The sequence below is a fragment of the Ammospiza nelsoni genome, chromosome 6 (genome assembly GCF_027579445.1).
Source record: "Ammospiza nelsoni isolate bAmmNel1 chromosome 6, bAmmNel1.pri, whole genome shotgun sequence".
Classification (NCBI taxonomy): domain Eukaryota; kingdom Metazoa; phylum Chordata; class Aves; order Passeriformes; family Passerellidae; genus Ammospiza; species Ammospiza nelsoni.
Window position 1 is genome coordinate 20,430,257 of NC_080638.1, and position 8,747 is coordinate 20,439,003.

An 8,747-nucleotide genomic window follows, 5' to 3' on the forward strand; every position below is an offset into this window, starting at 1 on the left:
GACCAATGTAGTTATTTGTGAACTGCAACACTACCAACACCTTGGTTTACTTGTTTGTTTTTGGTAAGTCCCTAGCTGAAACATGCCAGGAGAAGATCTTAGTCAAGGCTTTAGGTAAAGAACAAGCCTAGAAGACATTTCAGTTTTCAGGGGACACTGGGGTTTCATGCCCAGAGTTGTAACAAACCCTTGTTCCTACAGAAAATGCAGCTGCTGCACACCTAAACCACAAAAGAATGAATATGGATTTAAAAATAGACAAGGCAAGCCTGGCATTGTCCTTGGCTGGCCTTGCAGGATGAATGCCAAAAAAATCCCATTCCCCAACGTGTCTTCCTGAAGTAGTTACTTGGTGTTTCCTTCACTGGCAAATTCTGTGTGGCACCTAAGGGGTAAAGGTGTTATCTAGGCTTTGCTTTTTGCTGCTCACATTCATCCTGTAGAGGTCACAGCTGGCTTTTCTTTGTCCTAGAAGATTTGACCTCAGCAGTTTCTACAGTAGCCTTCACAAACCTAAAATGGTGCATGAGAAATAGTTTACTTGTGTCTTCAGGCAGGTGTGAAGGACAGGATTTGTTTTTTTTCCCTAAAGGCATGTCTCTCATAGCTGCCCAAAATGCTAAAAACCCACTCCTTTTGGCTTTGGTCTTCTCCATGAATTAAAAACTTACCCATTCTAAGGGGCTTATAAACAGGCTTTTCAGTTCATGATCTGTCCTGGATTTGGCATGCACAGGTGCCCAGATTAATTTCATGCTGGAGGAGAAGACAGGGCTCCAAAGAGTAAAGAGATGTGTAGGGAGAGCCAGAAAAATCAGGCATCTGGGAGGGTGTAAAACCAGCCCTGTAAAAAGACACAGCAAACAGAAGTGGATTTTCCCCATCCTGGCTACCCGAGGGGGGCACTCTGCTCTTGCACTGCAGCTGCAATGCCTGGAAATGGCTCCTGTTCCTCCCCTCAGCAGATGAGCATTGGGAAGGATCTGCTGCCACCATGGCTGCACTGGGGCGTTCAGCCTGGCACAGCCTGCTCCCACCAGGGGTGAAGTCCATGCCTGCCTTTGATCCCAGAGTGGTTTGCATTGCTTCCAAGAATGCACACAGAACTTGGAAAAGTCTCTGCAGCAAATGCCACAATGCACAAATGGCAGTCTCTTCAGCTGCCAGCCACAGCAAGGAAAACCACAAGAGCCATATTTTGCTTCCTCATGAGCTCAGGGCATCTCAGGCCAGGCCAGCCTGGTAGAGCTCTACAGTTCCCCAGTATGGGGATAAATCTGTGCACTCAGAACCTCTGCTGTGCTTTAAGACAACCTCAGGTCCTGTGCTTGGCTCTAAAATGCAGGTAGAAATCCCAGGAACAAGCCAGTTTAGCAAGAGACACTTGTGCTCCTGAACAAGACTCAAGCAAGGATTTCTACTCCTAAAAACTTTTTTTTGTTCATCTACTTGTTAGTCCAGCTCACTTCCCTGACAAACCTTGTCACAACTGTGAACTTGGGAGAGCTGAAAGACACAGGAATTTGCTTCTGCAGTTTAGATGTGTGGGCAGCCAGCATTTTAAACTAAAGCAGTCAGGAACTGAGTCACCAACCTTTCATGTGGAGTAGGTAGTAGGCTGGTGGGCAAAGCCTTACTCATACCAAGATCACAGCTGGAGATCTCAGCAGTTCCTGGGACATTGCAGTCACATCCTGGTTCTCAGGGCAAATACTTGGACCCCCCGATTCAGAGGTTTGCAAGTACTGACTTTCTACCAGTAAGGGCTGGGTTTCACCTCACATAGTGAAGATTTAGGACAAAATTGTGCAGCCAAAGTAGAAGATTAAGAAATACAAGTATGACTTTCACTTTAAGCAAATACTTAATACGTAGAACTTGAAAAGACATGTCCCAGAGGTTTTCAATTCAGAGAAAACAGGTTTGTATTTTGGACTTCTGTAGCAGCAACAGTGGTTTAGGGTATAGTAAAACTTCAGGTTTCTGCTAGTAGTTTCAGATTCTACAATAAATATATTTTTTTATTCATCAGAGCATATGATCTTGAGCTGGGAGGTCACAGCACTCAAGTCAACATTGCCAGAAGCAGTTAAACAAATATTACTGTCCTCACAGTTTATACCCCAACCAAACCTCCTACTTGCTTTGGAATATCAAGTCATGGCTGCCCTGATATCCTGTCTGTTCTCTTGGTACCTGGGCTTTTTAGAAAGGAGTTCCAGCACAACAAGGCCCCAGATACCACATTCAAATAACAGTGATGCTACCAGCAATTACAGAGCTCCACTTGAGTCTGAAAGGAGAAGTCAAGCCCACTGTGTTTGAAGAGCTAACCACACACAGCTCCCTGCTTTGAAAACAGTGCTTGCCATCTGAGTCACTCCCAAACCTCTACTAAAATAACCTAAAAGGGACTTACTTGTCTCCTGAATTCCTCTTTTGCACAGATCATTGTGACTTTCAGCTATCATTTACAATATATTTTCTCCTTTCTGTGTGCTGATTTCAGCAGTCATTGCTTCCTCCACTACACCTCTATTTCATCTTTTACTAAAGGGGAAAAAACATGGGAAAAAAACCCAAACAAATCACTAGGCAGGAAAATCCCTCTCCCCATAAGGTGAGAAGAATTTGGATCTACTTTACCCATTCCCCTCCCCACAGCTGCAAATGAGCCATGGAAATTTCTCCTCTCGGGGCACAGCATCACAGCCCCTCCTGAGTGATGCCCACTCCTCTGGCACTCACACACAAACACCAGTCAGTCCAGTGCACTCCCAGCTTGGCAAGGACTTGCAAACTGGCAGGTTGATGAATATGTGAAGTTAGTCTTGCCTCTCTCAGCTAAAGCCAGCTGCATCCACTATGAGAGGAAACGCAGCCCCAGCCAGAGGAAGAAACTGTGCTGGGTCAGATGACTGCACAGATGATGATAAACCTTTCCAAGCCAGAGGGCAAATCGGTGGCATGTGGGGTGCAGGACCATGTGGCTGGGGGGTATGGAAACTTTAATTGGCCAATACCGTGTCAGAGCCTATCTGGTTTGCAATTAGAGGCAGGTATGCAGTGAGAGAGGTGAATTGTTGGCACCTCCTCAAGCCCTTGAAGATGTTCCAGAGCAAACACTCAGGAAAAGTCCTAAGCCAGGCTGTGCTGCCCTCAGGCTGGTGCACAGCAGCTCATAATATCCACAGAGGGAGATAAAGTAGCAGCACAGCTGTCACTTGCACAGGCACCCCTACATGCAGCTCAGGCAAATCCTCTCCCGCTGCTCCATTTCCTACTTCACTGGTGATTATCACATGCCAGGAACAGCCCGGTGCCATGGGCACGGTGCACAGACCTAGCACTGCCCACCCCAACTCCTTTCCATCTCCTCTGTGTTGCTTCTGCCTTGCCTACAAGTCACAGAAACACTCAGACCCAATTATGCTTGGCAGATGATTAAAGCGCCTCTTTGCTCCTGGGTACAGAAGAGCTCTGCAGGCCACATTGGGATTGTCCGGGAAGTACGGCCTGCCTCCATCACTTCTGGGTGCAGCTCAGCTGAACCAGCTCCTCCTAGTCAGCTTAGAGGGGTCAGCTCACCTCTCACGTGCCACAACTGCAAACCAAGGCACGAGGCTGCACTTGGAGATAATCAGAATATAAAGCACCGAAGAGTTTGCTCCAGGGCACTTCCCACAAAGAGGGAAAAGAAAACTGTTTTCTTCATCCCTGACTCCAGTGGGGACTTGTTGCTTTCTACATATCAGGCTCCCAGGGGATCCATTCCCTGTTCAGTGCCACAGGATGCAAAGCAAATCTAAATTAGACACACTACACGGCAGGCAGCCCTGCCTCCTAACTACAGCAGGATCAAAGACAGCTGTAATTCCACTGACATGGGTGAGAGTCACCTAATGAATGCTCTAGGGAGGAAATCTGGCTGGGTTTGGATCACTTGGGAGAAAGAAAGCAAGCTTCCAAGGCTGGAGAGAGAAAATGGGACCAACCCAAGACTTCTCAGGGAAGTTCATCAAAGCCCAGGTGGGATAAGGAGCGAAAACCAGATAAGGGAGGAAGGAAGGCACTGGAGGATGGTGTTCTCCATCCTTCCTCACCTCCCTCCAGAGTTCTTGGCCCTGTAATCTCCATGTAATTTAGCATCATCTTCTGAAAGAGAGAACTATTCCTGCTATTCAGATGGCTCATTGCTGCTAAGCATTTCAAGCCTTTCTAGGTTCCTGGATTTTAGGCCTGGCAGAACTGAAAGGGTATGGGATGGCTTTGGTGCTTCTGAGACTATGGATCCAGCTCCAGAAGTGTGTGTGTAAAGATTACAGAGTATTCACTGCTGGCATCAAGCTGCTACAGGATATATTTATCCTAACTAAAAAACAAACCCTTCTGCATTGGATAGAGAAAGCAGATTTAAAACAACTGCAAAGCAAAAGCAGGTGGAAAGCACATACTCTTTGAGTATTCATTTTTGCTGTGCCCATGAAGGGCTTGCAGCACTGGAAGGACTTCACTAGTCAACATGGATTGGTGTCACCAAGTCCAGCAAGGGGTTGGAATTACTCTCCTGCAAGCCCCTCAAGAGCTCTTTTCCTTCATGTCCTGCCTGGTGCTTGCTGGGCCTCTCCCAGGACCTGCAAGGCAGCAGGTATGGAGCAGCTCTCATTGTGACTCTGATAGCTGGATTCTCCAAGCAGGCACCCAAAACTCCAGTCCTCCAGAGTCATGCTGGAGTTAATGAAGCAGCAGCCTCTCCACCTTGTTCCTTCCCCATGTTTGTCCTGTTCTGACCTGGATTCACCAACACTGGCTCCTATCTTGCTGAGTGACTTCTCTCTGGTGAATGACAGTGAGTTAATGAGTTTGTTTGGAATGAAAGTGTCTGTTGCAGAGATGGAGATGTTCAAAACACACCCTACACTGCAGCCAGGGAGCAGGGGCTTACCTGGGGCCTCTGGCAAAGGACCTCAGGAGAAACCCAAGGTCAACCATTACAGTTTTGGAGCTGGAGTTATCGAGGACCAGAAGCCCACTATACTCCCACGAAAAAAGAGAAATTAGCAGCCTATGAGGGAGTTCAAGCCACCTCAGGAGTTGTTGGGACAGAAGCATCTCCTTTTGGCACCACAACTGCCTGTCCTACAATGGATGTTCCAAGGAAACGTGCCCTCAACACATCACATAACCAGCGCTAGATGGAGTAAGTGGGTAGCGCTGACTACAGAAGGAGCCCGAATGGGAAAACCCTATTTCCTAGGAATCCCAGAAGAGATTAGGAGCTGGCCAGAAGGCTGAGATTTTGAAACAGTGCCTGAGAAGGTGGCTTGGGTCCAAGAAGCACCACCATACGAGTTACCAGAGAATGAGAGAGGCTATGGGAGCTGGGAGTTGACAAAACTTGCATTTTGGCTACTGCTGAGCAGCACTGCCCCTGTGGCATTCCTTCTTCCCCATGAAGGTCCTGGGAGAGGACACATCCAGGCCAGCTGACCCAAAGCAACCAAAGGGATATCCCATACCTATATGACATCAGCTCAGATATAAAAGCTAAGGGAGCGAGAAGGAATACGGGGCATTGTTATTCTACAGTGTGCCTTCCAGACCATCCTCCCTGATGGGAATTAGAGATTAATGTTTCCCTTTGCTTATGTACAGGAAAACTTTTGTTTCCCTTTTTTTTTGCTTTACTAAACCACCTTATCACAACCCAAAAGTTACCATCTTATTTGGCACACAGTCAAGTGGCAGACCTTTTCTGGAATTTATTCTCAAAAGAGAGGAACCCTAGACAATATATTTTCTACAGAACATTTCACTTCCATTTCTATCCCAGTAATATCAAATCCTCCTCCTTCCCTCAAATATAAGCCCTTCCTACATTCCATTTATATCATAGTAATAGAAAATATTCCCCTTTCACTCCAGCAGAAGTTCTTCCCAGGTGCGCACCACATGTGCAAGAGTCCAAAAATACTAGAGATGCAAAGTAGAATAGAATTACCTAGAACAGAACAGAGCAAAACACAAGATATTTTACATGCAGCATTGCACTTCCATTTATATCCAAGTATCAGAAAATCTTGGTTTTTCAATCCAACAAAAGGTCTTCCCATGTGTGCACTGGGGCCAGGACTAGACCAGTCAGAGTGATGCACAACAGGGAAGTGAGGAGATGAGCTCTTCGGGATGCAAGCAAAACATGGTCGAGAGGTATCACAGTGGGACAGGGCCCTTGGTTTGTTTCCTTGTGCATTAAGGGGAGCTCCAGAGCTTTTGAAGTACAAGACTAAGAGAAGTGAAAACACTAGCAGATAAGTTTCCCAGATAAACTGTTGTAAAATCCCTCCTCTCACCTTATCCATAGTTTAATTTACTTCCTTCTCCTTTACCCATATCTTAAATTTTCACTGAGAAAAAGCAATTGCAAACCTTTCCCACACTTTTTCTTCCCCTATGACCACACGGATCTAGTTTCTTCTCCCACTCCAGACTGTCTTGGTTACTGGATGCGGTTTCCAGTAACATTAATTCCTCAAGTCCCCAGTGACCTTCCGGCAGCTGGCCATGGCCCACTGGGGAGGAGAAAGCCCAGGCAGACAGCTCTCCAGTGGGGAAATAGCCACCTCAGCAACAGGAGAGAGGAGGCAGCACCAAAATACCACTGACAGCTGCTAAGACAAACTATTAGAGGCTATTAGAGGGCTGCAGCTGCTCCTCTCTGATTAAGAGATAGGGGCAGAAAGAAAAGCACAGCAAGAGGGGGATTAAATCTGAAAGAGCCTGTCCTGCATGGCCAGGGGTGAGGGAAGTAGCCAATGCTTACTCTCCCTCTTGCAGCATAGGCTGGGCTGTGCATTTTATTCACTGCTCAGCCTGAGCTAACACGCAGCTCCTGAGCAAGGCCATGCTCTTTCTTCCCACTGCCTGAACCAGGACTAGATGCTTATGTTATGCCAGGAGTCCTGGCGGTACCACACAACCCCTCATAACCCCCCTGGCTCTACTGCAAAGGCACCAGGTCTAAACAAACCTTCTTTTCTCACTCTCACTGTAGGAACAGAAGAGAAGTTCAACACGACCAGACTATGAAAGATCCATACCTCTCTTTTCCTCTTGTGTTCATTTTCCTTAGGTAGAGTTGTCACAAACTGAGCTGAACAAGCCATGCTCTTGCTCCATCTCCTTCTTCAACAGGACCAAGAACATCAGCAGCATAAATCCAGGACTTCTGCCCTACTACCAGAACCAGCCCACCCTTCCTGCAGGCCTTCCCATCTGGATCCAGCTGCTGAGGCAGGTCTCATCCCCATCCCCAGACTCCAGTGTGTGGTCCAGAAGGGCAAAAATGCATGGTGATGAACTGCAGCAGACCAGTCTTTGGGATCACTCTGCTCCCTGCAGGATGCTAAGATAGAGAAAAACACTCTGAAGTAGGAAGTGAGACAGGGTGTGAGCTCAGTAGCCATAAAGAAGGGTGCCTTGCCCAGAGAAGAAATGCGTAGTGGCTTCTGGAGACAACTCCTTCTCTTACCCGTCTGAGGAATAGAGTGGGGCAGTCACCAGGCCTCACAGTACTGCCAGATGAGAGGCTGGCCCTTTGCAACATGAATAAGACCCCAAAACTGCCATCAGCAATCAGAAGATTCAGAATCAATCAGATAGCCCAGAACCCCCAAAATGTTTTAGCTTTCAAAGCGGTACCCTACCAACTTCTTGGGCATTTTATTTTTGGGCTCTGCATTATTGTTGTAGTGGGGGGGGGGGGGGGGGGGGGGGGGGACTGATTTTCCCAAAATCTGTTTCATTTTTTAACCAGCTATTCCCTACACACGATCTGCAGACACCATGGGCTAGAAATAAGAAAGTACATGAAACTGAAGGCTTTGTACTTTGAACCCCTTTCCACATTATGCCATGGTGCCCGGGACCTCAGGTGGAGGTAGAGGGAAGGGGGTCACCCAGAAATCTGGAGTTGCACTGTTGTCATTATAGTGCAAGGGTCCCATATTGCTGGAGTTTTGTACCTCCTTGATATTTCTTGTAGGCAGTTCCTCTAGGCACTGACTCATCCTCACGGCAGCCAACTGACTCCAGTTCCCACCAACCCACTCTTTTACAACACTCTTCTTATTGGCTACAGGTGTGGCCTGATAACATCAGGCCTGCTCCTAATCGTTGGTAATCGGTTCAGCTGCAACTCTTTAGGGGATAAGATTACATTCTATGCCACCTTCATCTACCCATACTGTATCTCCCTACGTTGCACCACCAGCAGGATAAAGACAAGCTGCCACTACAGAGCTGGTGCAAGCTCACAGTTCTCCAGGTGTTAGCTAGGGGTGTAACCAGCCAAGGATTGATGGCTTTCCTAGGCCCACATAATCCTTTTCTGATCTTAGGCATATTTGCTCCTTGCAGGAGCAGCCAGCAACTGCTGGCAATTTTGGAGCAATTACTGGTCCTGAAAGAGCTGCTGGACTGGATGGCTTGAGGCTCTGAACCTGAGTGGCAGTTCCCACTTGTTGCCACAGATATCATGTTCCTTGACAAGTGTTCAGTTGCATATTATTTCAAAGCCTCTTTGATCTGACCCCTAAGTTTTCCTGGGGTAGCAAGCAGAAACCCAGGGAGGTTGGACTGGATGCAGGAAATGGCTGCATGCTGGAGAAACAGCTGTGGAGGGGACACAAAGAGGTGACTGAGGGCTGAAGCCATGTGTGAGCACGTGCAGTGACAGCCCCAAGCCT

General features: G+C 47.4%; 1 long non-coding RNA gene across 1 annotated transcript; it reads right to left on the reverse strand.

Moving 5' to 3' along the window:
- Positions 1-5,662: 5,662 nt before the first annotated feature.
- Positions 5,663-8,071, reverse strand: LOC132075169 (uncharacterized). The gene is made up of 3 exons (XR_009418727.1): positions 8,025-8,071; positions 7,101-7,405; positions 5,663-6,001 (listed from the first exon to the last, which is right to left on the reverse strand). It is a non-coding gene; the product is annotated as an uncharacterized LOC132075169 (long non-coding RNA).
- Positions 8,072-8,747: the final 676 nt, after the last annotated feature.